Here is a 13,114-nt window from a genome sequence, read left to right on the forward strand (position 1 = left end):
CATGAACGGAAGAAGTCCCCTTATTTTACCTTCGGGCGCAGTGTTAGGCTGGGTCCCTTTCCAATCTTAGGAGTGACAATCCAGATTCCTCTGAATTGACACACCTTACCCCTCTGCTTCCCAGTGGCTCTTTTCAAACCTGCTGATCACAGAAGCACAACTCGCCTAATAACGCATTCGGTTTCAGCTTATTGTGGCCTGACTGTACATTGAGCCAGATGCATTTATGAACAACTTGCCATAATGCTCTCTGACCGGCTGGCAACGCAGTCGATAGCGATCTCACAGTCCGTCATGAAGTCAGGACCCCAAGTGGCTGACTGTCCGTAGTACCTATCAGCCACTCAGTTTTGAAACCGACGGTCTGATCCCCATCCCACTTAGCTATGGGTATGGAAACTTTGACCGTTTTCACCAGCCTAGCCTGTTCACAGCAGGTGCTTTGCCCCCTCCGGCGCACTGCCCCGCTACTAGGTGTGCATCGTCATCCATGTACCACCCAGTGCCCACATTTACTTACATGCGACGTTTCCTGGGCCGACTAGACGGTAACACAGTAAGATGTTGGTGACCTTCTAGACACGGGGGCCATTCAGTATCTCCCCAGCTACTATAGATAATGTTTAACGTCTCCACGGAATCTTCCGATTCCACTGCCGCCTGTTGTGGGGTAAGGTTCGGAGTGCCTACCTCCTCCCTACCCCAACTTACCAGTGTTAGTCTTCCAAGCCGTTTTAGTAATTTGCACACATAATCTAACCATCTAACTTATCTATATCTTCTTTTCTATTTTTATTCTATTCAGTCGCATTTTTATTTTTTCTCTTTTTTTTTCTCTTTAATATCTATCTCTATTTTCCTGAGCGTCATAGCGTCTCCTGTGCATTTCCTCCTCGTTCTATTCAGCCTGTGGCCTTTGCAGACACGACCTCTTTACACACTCCCTTTGAAAATGCCCCAACATCCCACAGGTCCAGCATGTCTGTCTTCTGATAGACTCTCTCTGGGCTCGCCACCCTTTGCCACATGACCTGGCCTTGTGTCCCAGTTCACCACAACTCCAGCAGTCTTTCGGCTGGTCTCCCACAATTCCCGACAGGCCCACACCTCTCCGGTCCTCTCCTGGCAGGTCCTGCTGTCTGGAGGAGAGAGGCACATACCTGTTCTTTTCAGCCGCTGCCCCTCGGGCTTGTTGTTGGGAGGGGCCTGGAAACTCACCCCTCCTGCGGTTTTCATCACCATGCCCTCGCTGCTCAGCTCCCCGTTCAGGTAACGGAGCAAGTGACATCTCTCGTTCACTGAGTCCTTGTTCTGCAGTACGGAACATAACTTCTAAAATTACATCACTCATGATCTCAGTCTGTTCCGCCAGTTCTCGTTCCAGCATTTTCCTCTCGTGTACGACTTGGTCAACCGCCCGCTGCTTCTCCACCAGTTTTCTACGGACTGTCTCATGTCTTTCGGACGCTTCCGTGAATGCTCTCTGTCTTTCTGGAGAGAGGCACGTCATCCTCTCTTCCTCCACCCTGACCCTGGCTGGCTGGCTCCTCGCCACCGGGCCACGCCTCTCATTCTGGCTCTGGTGTTGGGGGAAGTCTGGACAAGGGGAACTTGTGGGCTGTGGAAACTGTTCATGTATATTCCCATACCTGCTGTCGGTCCCACGTATTGGCCACTCCGTCGGTGTTCCCAACCCCTGTCCAGCCTCTGTTCCAGCCGTAAGGCCAGAGTGGACCTCCTGGGACTGCTGTAACAATGCCGCTCTCCTCCGTCGCTTCCTCTGTCCCTTGGTCAATTTGCAGTTTGATTGATTGATTGATTGATTGAAAACTTTATTAACAGATTGCAGAATGGGTACAATACAGTACAGCTCAATACACACAATTGTTAAGGGGATGCAGACCAGAGAAAGACTTTCGTCTTGTTTACATCAGGGTCCCCCATTTTCAATTCATCAGGACATATATGACATACATGACATACAGATAGTCAGTACTGCTACATCTATACATTTATGATATACCAGATTTGCAAATACAGTACTGTTTGTGATACAGAAGGAGTCAGGAAAAGGGAGTATATACATTTGACGTAGAAACTGTACATTGGAGGAGGTTGGGTGGGGGGGGGGTTGGGTACACTTGGATATTGACAACCATACTGGGTAATCTACATTGGAGGTGGTTGGGGGGGGGGGGCACACTGTATAAACAAGCAAAACTGTACATTGAGGGGGGGGGGAGACACTGTACAAACAAACAAAATTGTACATTGGACTATTGACAAAACCATACTAGGTAAATGACTGTACATTGGAGGGGGTTGGGTTAGGATATTTATAGGGGCCAGTGTTGAATTGCAGTCTCCCGTAGGTGTCCCTTGTCCCAGTCACCTGCAATGGTTACTCCAGCGTGGATCGACTCTTCCTCGATGGACTCTGGTTGGAGTAAAACAGTTGTCTCTGGTTCTCTCTCCTCAATGACCCCCTGTGTTGGGATCAAAGTCATTATTTCAAGTCCCTCTGTCATACTGGTCACCTGAGGGAATTCCATCACATCCAAATCAATCAGATTAACTTCAGGTATCACTCTTTCTTCGGGAGTGTCTGCAAAGGTTCTCAGCTCACTGCCACTACCGGCATTATTTTTTTTCATCGTCTTTCGTTCTTTCTTTTTCTGTTTTTTGTTTTGGTTATGCAGTCTATAACAACCTCCTTTTCTACATTTAAATACAATGTTTTGTAAAGGCCTGAATATCTTTGGCCATTGCTTTTTCACTTTTATTGTGACATTTCCAGTTATTGAAATAGACAGATTGTCTACCTTTGCTATTGTTATTGCATCTAAACCTTTAGTTGCTCCTATCAATCTTTCACCAAGGTGAACCTGCTGTGTATTCGACATTCACACCACTTTCAAACACTCCTGCAATTACCGTTAGGAAAAACAAGTTTCTCTGTGTCTAAAACTATTTTTACCAACTTGAGTTAAAAATCACTCACACTTTCAGATTTTTATCGGTGCAGCCAGGGATTGATAAGTTTCTTATCATTCATACTTATACCAAGGCTTTCAATAGCCGTTATTCCCCAGCTGATATTGAAATTGTCAGAGCCTCATCTGTCCTCGCCGAGCACCTGTGCAGAAAGAAAGAAAAAACACACACACTTAATATCAGTGGTATTTCCCTTTTCATTCCATCAATATGTTACACATGGAAATGTCGGGCGTCTCTATACTAATACACAGAGAGATTTGGTGTAATTTATTTGAACATAACGACACGGCCTTAGCTTAGTTTTGTCCGTTGTCCAATCGGAAAACTGGATGTTCCAATCACTTGTCGTATCCTCTCACACGAATCTCTGGGGAATACAAATTTGCATCAACCTCTCCCGTCCGTTCCGGTACATTGATGGCCCTCCTTAGCAGAATGAGAATTAGTTCCACACAGCCTATCAATATCTAAACCTTTCTGATGAATATGGTCATTCATCTGTTAAAATTTCTTTTTGCCTTGATGCATTTGTCATTTTGATCCCATAAAATACTTTGAATGACAACCTCAGCGTAATGACTATGTGTAAATGTAATATTAACCTCTCCTTCTTGCTTTCTTTGTTTGCTGCTCAAAACCTACTATGGAAATCAAAAATGTACTTCTCCCTACATTACTCTCAACATTTACATCTTAACATTTCATCACATACTTCATACAGCATAATTTTCATTATTCATTAACACATCACCCCCTACAACACCAAAAATCTTGGTGTTGACCTCTTCCTCCAACTGCTACCAAGGAAAAAATAAATTTTCAGCGGTTTATACCACTAAATCCTTGATCGTTACATAGTGCCCAGCTGTCCATGTCATAAACTCATAGACGCCAGCACCATATTACAGTAATATCCCCACAGACCCTTGACTTCTCAAAGGCCTGCCATTTCTCAGCCCAAAGCATTTTCGCTTCAGTTTCGAACCTGAACGAAAACCCCCGGCCCCCTTTACAAGGAATATCACAAATATCGTCCCACCATAACTGTACCCAGACAGGCCAGTGCCCATATGGTACCCTACATACACTCATAATAACAACACTTCTATCCAACTAATAACACACACAACCTGGCGTAAAGCCAACCCCGTTTCCAAGGACTCTAACAGGAGGGGGGATTAGGGGACTGACACCTTGTCTAAATGAAAAAATATATACCCCAGTCAAAACATACATCCAACACCCAAGGCTGAATATTACCCCCAGGGCCATTCAGGGAGACGGGGGCTTCTGAATGGAATAAATATCCTAAACCCAACTACGCCGTCCACCACCTGAACTGGAAATGGTTAGCAGCGTACCCATAATCATTCGAAGGGCAAGCATCGACGGAACCAGGGAAGGAGAAGCGGGGGGAGACACACAGGAAGAGAGGGAGGGAAAGAGGGAGGGAGGGAGAGACAGACAGAAGGAGGAGGGGAGAGAGAGAGGGATGGAGAGACGGAGGGAGGAGGGGGGGGAGAGACGGAGGGAGGAGGGGGGGGAAGAGACGGAGGGAGGAGGGGGGGAGGGAGAGATGGAGGGAGGAGGGGGGGGGGAGGGAGAGACGGAGGGAGGAGGGGGGCCTCCCAAATGAATAATCATTTCATATCATAAATTTAGAATTAACTAGCAGACCTTACAGTCTCACCTGGTCCAGGGCTCTAAACACTACCATCAGCCTTTGCCGCACAACTGTAACTTAAACACTACTTTAATATGACTAATGGTTTCTACATGGAGTTCCTAAAAACTAACACTATACCCTAAGCCTCACTGTAAAGGCACTCCATTTTGAATAAACTCCTTTGAGAACCTGGGAGCTCAACAGAGTCAGATACCACAGGGAAGTCTTGATGTAAACAGGAAAGGAGGAAGACACGCAGGGAGACACACAGGAACGGGAGAGAGGGAGGAACAGAGGGAGGGAGGGAGGGAGGGAGGGAGGGAGGCAGGGAGGGAGGGAGGGAGGGAGGGAGGGAGGGAGGGAGGGAGGGAGGGAGGGAGGGAGGGAGGGAGGGAGGGAGGGAGGGAGGGAGAAGAGGGAGACACGCAGGAGAGAAGGATAACAGGGGGGGGGGGGCACACAGCCTCCCATCACAACACACAACGGCGCTGTTCACTCCACTCGTCATGATCAACACCGCCCCCTATCACACTTTCACTGTCCACTGTCCTACCAAAAAGCTCAACTTCATTTCCCATAATCCACCACCCTTGTACTGACGGCACCGTGGCGCGCATTCGCAGACCGACACATACCGTCTACACGTTGTAACCATAACAGCCACCCTATACACTGCTTATTATTGGTTTAAAACATTTCTCACAGTCACAAACAAACACACACTCATCCGTCCCGTTTCCCCAATACTGCCATCATACTGGGCTAACAATAGATATAGATTGATAACCAAATATGTATATACATTTGTTCTACATACGCCATTACACAAAACGGGAAAAAACGATAAAAACTACAACATTTTAAATGGTCGCCACGGCTTCCTGTTCACATAGGAAGTCGCTTTAGTAGCACATCGCGAGATTACCGAGAGTTGCCCAATGCTACATCGTTAGCACAGGTAGCTTAGCTTATTAGCTTCATTAGCTTAGCATCGCTAGCTCAATTAGCTTAGCCCAACCATATCATTGCCCGTTAGCCTAGCGTGGCTAGTTAGCTTAGCTTAGCATCAACCACGCCACCCTAATAACGTCCCCTAAACGGCCTATTGTCCCGTTGTTTCGAGTGGCACAACACACCACTACGTTAGCGCAACACAGTTCTACCCCGCAACAGAACTTTAATCTCATTAAGCGCTAGTTTACAGATCATATACATAATCATCTTTACATTACCCCGCTCGTCCGTTGACTCCGCCCGGCCTAAATATACAGCATCTGAAATTCAACGCTACCAAAGTCCCCTCGACCGGACGCTTATAGTGACGACATCCGTTTCTAAAACATCGCTTCATTTAGATTTCTATTACATTAAACAACGATCCTAATACCACCGAAATCAAAAATTCCAACGTACACTACACATCCCAGTGGCTCCATCTCACTCCCGATTCCTTCAATATACTCGATATCACGACGCAACATCCACATTTAACCCCGCTCGCCCCCGCGGCTAACTAGCAGCTAACCCTGCTGTGTTCCAACGCGTTCATTCCAAAAAATGAACACACTCTATACAACGGACACTCCTATATTGTTTCTCCGCGGCTGTTGGTCACTAGAATTTCATAACGATACAACAATAACCTACACACATTGGCACTCACTCATAACCACTAGCAGACATTCATCAATCATATATATTTAGCAAAACACATTGTCTTAGTTATAAACATTCCATTCATCTGGCCACAGTCTTCCTTAGTGCTTGTTTATTCGCTTCACTCGATCCTATTTAGCAACCACCTTTCCATTATTACATCCCAACGTCCTAACCATTAAGCGCAGTTAGCTGATCAGTTAAATAAGTACTTCTTATTATCCCTATACTAAACAGGCGTTTGAAACTTCGCCCCACCCTTTCAGATAGTCGCTCCATTTCTGCAAAGCCCGCACGAAGACAGTTAACCCAGGCCCCTTCTTGGCTTGAATCGGAATATCCCAGTGTTATTCTTCATCTACAGTTCTCCCTTCTCTGATTTGAACAAAATCGCAAATCAGAGCCGAAATGTGTCGATGTGTCGTAAAATCTTTTTGAAGTATTTGCAACGTCTCACAAAAATCAAATGTCATGCGCATCGATTTAAAGCAATTTCTCCTTTTGATGGAGTTGCACGAGTCACCTTAGGCCTGGCGGGCGCACGATCCCACCTAGAATAGCCTTAACTTTACCTTCCTTACTGACTGGCATCCTATTGTTTAATAGAGGGTTTACAATTCATCACACTGTATGACCCTCTTCCCACCCCACGGGACGAACTCAGAGCGCGGGCACGCTTCCCGTGGAGTGGGCCGAGTTGTCATACTAGCCCCCTCACTCTTAAACAATACCATCTTAATCAGTCACGTACCAATCCCTGATTGGTTTTACCCTATCCACACGCTACCAGCCTTGATCCACGCATGACTGTTAGCGATGCAGATTCATGTCTACCCATTTCACTAATCCTAGGTTTCCTAACCGAAAACCCTTAATTACCTAACCTAAATCTGTGCTCCCTAGACCTTTATTCGCGCGGTCGAGACCAGAGCCAAGGTTGTGAATATTGGTCCCTGGTGTCTGCCGACACAAACATCTTCCTAGGTAGCACGCCAATACTCATAGCAACCCCCATTCGGAGACTGCTCGTCCTACACCAATATAGACGCCCCATCTTCACTCACCTATAAACTCATTGTCCTGGCTGATGAGGTGAAGAAAACAGTCGTAGAGGCGTCGAAGACAGGAAGAGAACCTCTCGATCCTTCGAGAAGTAGCGTTCTCGTCGTCTTCAATCGGCTTTGTTCGAAATCAGCACGTCACGGCGACATTTGAAGTATCATTCATAATGTATGCCGTATCTTTGATCGTATAGTGGAATTACCCTTCTCTCTGCGTTTGTTGCATTTCAATTTGGGTTTGTTTGCAGGAAGGAAGCACGGACGAGATGTTTTGAATAAAACAGCTGTGTTTATTCAGTCCAATAAACACAAACTAAATGAATCAAACAAGTACTGAATTTACTTTCTATGTCTAAAATCATCGTCTTCGGTTTGGCTGTTGGTTCATGTCTCGTTTTCTATAGTCTCTGTTCTTTAATCGTCTGGTGCCAGCGCTCTCCCGTTTTGTTGTTTCAGGTCGTCCTTGGCAACACGAGGCTGATCCTTTGTTTGTGCTGGTTGCCCCCGGCAACTCTGGTCTTCAGCGATTCCCTGGCGCAGCGCAACGGGTGTGCTCGTTTTCTTTCTCTCAGGGTTGTCTTCCCAGCGTCTGTGTTTCTTCTCCTCCTGCCACAGTGCCTTAAAAACCTGCTGGACCTGCCTCCCACAAACGTCATCCCTATGACGCTCACAACTGGCTCATCCAATCACGGTTCTGTGGCTAGTTTGATAACTGGGGACGTTTGTTTCACTCCTCTTCCCCGTATTAGAGGAGATTAATTTTATCCTGGTTAAAACAGTACACGTATCAATTCCACCATAGACACATATATATTGTTTGGTAATTTTCAAAGACAAACACATCGCTTCTTTTATTATTGTTTGTACCTTCTATTATACCTGAAAAAGACTTTATCAGATTAATTACAATCATGTGGTTATTGTAATTTCTAATTCAAAACATAATCTACCTAGGCTAAACAATTCTTGTATCGTTTGATCATCCTCATTACCTGTTCTTATAATCAGAGAGAATGTTATGTTTATTTATATGTACTTTACATTTTAGACTATAAATATTTAGCCTTGCCCTAGATATTGACTTGTTTGCCTATATGCATAGATAATTTAAAACACTTTTCAGGAATTTAAGGAGTGGTCTCCTGTATGATTTTCATCCTGCTCCGTCTCAGTATATCTGTTTGAAAAGAGATAAGATCACCCTTCCTTTGAACTGTGGTGCTGTGTAGTCATAAAATACCTTCTAACACTTACACAAACACGTTTTTCTGCTGGTCTCAGCTTATTTGAAGGCTAGACACATTTGTCCTTCCCTGACTTAATAACTAATTAACTTCCACAAATAACGTGCAACTTTGTTACAGCTTTTACCAAGGCTGACTCTTACAGTTTTGGCCTTCGTGCTTTTGTGTTCCTTGTTTTTCTCCGCACATTTCAAGGTAACTTTGGCCATCTGTCACCATTTTGACTGAGGTCAGTTGACAGCATCTTTGTTGACTCAAATGTATGGTTAACCTAACATGTGATTTGGCATGTCTGTGAGTCTCTGTCTTTAAGAGAAATGAACCTAGTCCTTTTGGCCATCCTATTTCTTTGCTATTACAAATATGTACATATTTTCTATTGTTTAATTTAGATTATTTACGACAAGATCAACACCGGAAGAAGAAGGGAATCGTACCTGAGACGCTGTTGTTCCTCTTTCATGTCCCCTCTCCCGGTGCCGATTGTCCATTCTGATGGCCAGATTTATGATGCCGTTCAGGCGCTCCGGCAACTCGCGAACGGACAGCTCATCTTTCATGCGAACCGAGAGCCCCTGGACAAACAGGACACAGCAGGGTATCTCGGGCCAGGCCGCCTCCCGGGCCAAAATGCGGAAATCAATGGCGTAATCTGCCACGGTGCGGAGGCCTTGCCGGCAAGCGATAAGCCGCCCACCGGCTTCGTAAATTGAAATTACTCTGGAAGTGTCAAATATTCTTCTTAACTCCCCGGTAAAGGCTTCCGCATTGTGGCAGATCACCGACCCGCTCTCCCATTCTGCCGTAGCCCAGGAGAGGGCCCGGCCGGTGAGGAGAGTAATGATGTAGGCCACATGGGACATGGCAGTGGGGAATGAACGTGGCTGGAGTTGGAACACAAGTGAACACTGGGTGACAAATTCCCGACAGCCCTCCGGGGCTCCTCCGTATCGCCCAGGCGGCGTCAGCCTTGGCTCCCAAACCTCCTCCGGGAACGCGGAATGCGTTTGCCCCCTCTCGCCGCTGGAAGCCGCATCCTCTGGCGAGAAATCCCCTGTAGACCTCGCCGTGGCAGCCGCCTGGCTAGCGATGTTGGCCGCAGTCAGAGCTGAATTCGCCATCTCCTGGAGTGTAACGGACATACTGCCCAGGCGATTCAGCTCGTCGCCCACCTCCATCTAACGTTCCGTTACGACCCGCAGACTGTCCTTCTGCCTCCATGGAACTCATCGTGGTTGGCTCTTCTGTTACGCAGGTAAGAGATATTGAGTTCCAGTTGTGGTGGCAAGTAATGAGACGGAGAGGTGGTGAGCTCTTTGAACAATGAATCCTCTTTAATGGAAGAATTCAGAGCAGGCAGGAAAAACAGGCAGACGTAGGACGTCAACTGAGAGCACACAAAACAATATAACCTAAGTGAGAGTGAACAAGGCAAGGAACAAGTACCGCCGCACTAGTCCTGGTACCGTCGAGACCGGGTCTGAGAAAGGTGAAGAGCCGACAAGGAACAGAGAAAACAAGAGTTACTTTAAGGTCAGCATTCCCGACATTCCACACGTTCCACAGAGTGAGAGCCAATCCCAGGTGACAAACAATAATGCAATTAGAGAGGAAAAGTGACAGGTGACAGAATGGTAGCCGGGCTCTCAGGTCTAACAAGACCATAGAACCCAGAACGTTACTTAAGGCTTAACAGGTTTTAAAGGGGACGTTCCTATTTTTACCCCTCAATTTTCTGGACGCTGTTTTTTCTCCAATTCTATTTTGTCCTTAAAGGAACAGTGTTGCACATTTCTGTTGTACAAATAAATACGCCCTTTGTTTTTGGCTAACTCTGATTTAGCTGTCTGTGTCGTGCTGTTGGGGTCGCATACAAACCATAACAGAATACTTATTTTTATTTCTCGTCATTATTTAATTATATTGTTTACACTGTTTTTGTTTACAGAGTCCATACGCGCTGCATGCCATTCATATATTCTAGCAGTAACTTTGAGCTAAGTCTTGGTCTGATTCTTCTCCCCATTTAGACACAGACTAACTGTCAGTCTGCAACACTACTATCACAGACATCTAAGAAGGGAGATCCCCCCTTGAATGGCCCTTCTAAGGTTTCTCTCCTCCACACTGCCTGTGGTGCATTTTCCCCTATTGCTAGGTTTTAGTGAGTTTTGTCTGGTTCACGTGGGGTATGTCTGGGAGTGTTCGCATTGCATTCATTTATTTGCACTTATTTTAAATTTGTTGGACCTTATGGTGTTCTTGTTTTGTTCTTGACTTATTGTTATGTTTCTTCTTGACTTGTTTAAAGAAGACGTGTCCGGCCCATGGGGACATTAACGTGTGTTGTCGGCAGGGCCGGATTAACGACCGGGCCGTCCGGGCCGCGGCCCGTGGGCCTCTAGTGATGAGGGGCCTAAAAAAAAAAGAAAAAAAAAAAGTATTTTTTTTATTATTTTTTAAACACACATATAAACAAACATGACAACACACGATAAGATACACAAGCATTAATACACAGTGTATATCCAACGAAATTACCATTTATACCAATGTCTTATACAGGATATACCCCTAATACCTGTTATCTAAAAACCTACACACATATGCTCCAGCTCGAACCCCCCCCTCCCGGACCCCTCTTTGGATAGTACCTCCATTATCCCTCGCTCCTAACCAGACACTACCATTATAAGCTAGCTTTTATTCTCTCCACCACTTCTAACCACATTGACATTTTGGATTCATTGAGACCCAGAATTCTTGCTGTAGATATTTCTTGATAAATCGAGATATGTAAGAAACCAAACTTTCCGGCACATTTTTTCCGGTTGAAACCAGCGTGATGCGATCAGCTTTTTAGCTACTGTGATACCCGATAAAACCAATCTCTTTAGCTGTGGATGTACTGCAAACTCAAAAACATCATTCAATAGTAATACAGAGGGGTGTACAGGTATATTCCAAGATACGAGTTTTGATAATTGATGGGTCACATCTTTCCAGAATATCTTAACTGGTGGGCAGTCCCAATACATGTGCATAAATGTCCCTTCGTCCCCATTTGTACATTGGGAGAATTTGGAGTTTTGTTTAAGACCCATTCTGTTCAGTCTTATAGGAGTCAAGTATGTCCTGTGAATATAGTTAAGATTGATTTGTTGATGGTCCGGGTTCCTTGATGTAAGTCGGACATTTGCCCAGGCTCCTTGCCAATCAAAGTCACTTTCCAGGTCTGGTATATCCCTCCTCCAGACAGAGTCTAGTTGGAGGGTTTCATACGAGGACGTTAGTAATTGATGATAAAAATCTGAAACAAAACCTCTCGATGTCTCTCTTTCATAGAAGCATTTGTGGTATCTGTGGTGTTCAATTGGTATGTCTAATGGAACACCGTGAGACTTCAAACATAGCCGTAACTGTATGTAAAAAAGCCATGTGGACTTGGTGAGATAATTTTTTTTGCATATTTCTCCATAACTACAAAAACCCTGTTTGTTAAAAAAATCCCCTAATGAGTGTATGTCTTGCTCTTCCCATATAGGGAATCTTATAGGTCGTTTTTCAATTAAGAGTGCATTGTTATTAAATAAGGGAGTATGATTGTGCCATTTATGTGGGTTAGGATATTTTTTTTGTGTTTCACGCCATATCCGGATCGCATGAGTAATTATGGGGCCAAATTTCCGTTCACAGTGCTTGATTGGTAGTTTAGTGTATGCTATGTCCTTCAGTCTATGTGGGGCTACTATGTTTTCTTCTAATTTTCTCCAGGATATTAATGCTTGGGGATCAAACCATGTTGTCAATGGCCTTAATGTGTACGCCTTAAAATAGTGGAAAAAATCTGGAAATGCCATGCCACCGTCTGCTTTATTTCTCTGTGCGGTGGATCTTTTTATACGTGGTGGTTTGTTATTCCAAATAAATTTGTATGTGGAGGAGTGTAATCTTTTCCAGTAACCCTCTGGAGGGGGTAACGGTAGCATTGAACTGAAGAAGTTGATTCAGGGTAGTAAGTCCATCTTAACTATTGATATCCGTGCCTGTACTGAGTTTTTAAGTCAAGGTCGTCTTTGATTTTGTTTTGGATTTTTGTGTAATTGTGCTTCACCGTTTGTCTTATGGTGGGGAATATTTCCACTCCCAAGCATCTAAAATGTTTTACCATAGTTTTACTTATTTTATTTTAATTTAAAACTTTTATTTTTTTTTGGAGGCCCCTCGTCACTAGAGGCCCCAAATAATTTTTTCTTTTTTTTTCACTTTTTCTTTTGGAGGCCCCTCGTCACTAGAGGCCCCACATTTTATTTTATTTTTTTTTCTTATTTTGGAGATCGATGTCATACTGTGACACTGAAATGAAAACATATTTCATCAACTAAAATATTTAGTCAACAAAAATATTTCATCAACTAAAATATAGAGTACGTCACACCCTGCCGTCTGCAAGTGGCTAATCTTGAGTATTTTTTCTCCTCTTCATAAGA

This window comes from Notolepis coatsorum (genome assembly GCF_963971535.1).
Source record: "Notolepis coatsorum genome assembly, chromosome: 5".
Lineage (NCBI taxonomy): Eukaryota > Metazoa > Chordata > Actinopteri > Aulopiformes > Paralepididae > Notolepis > Notolepis coatsorum.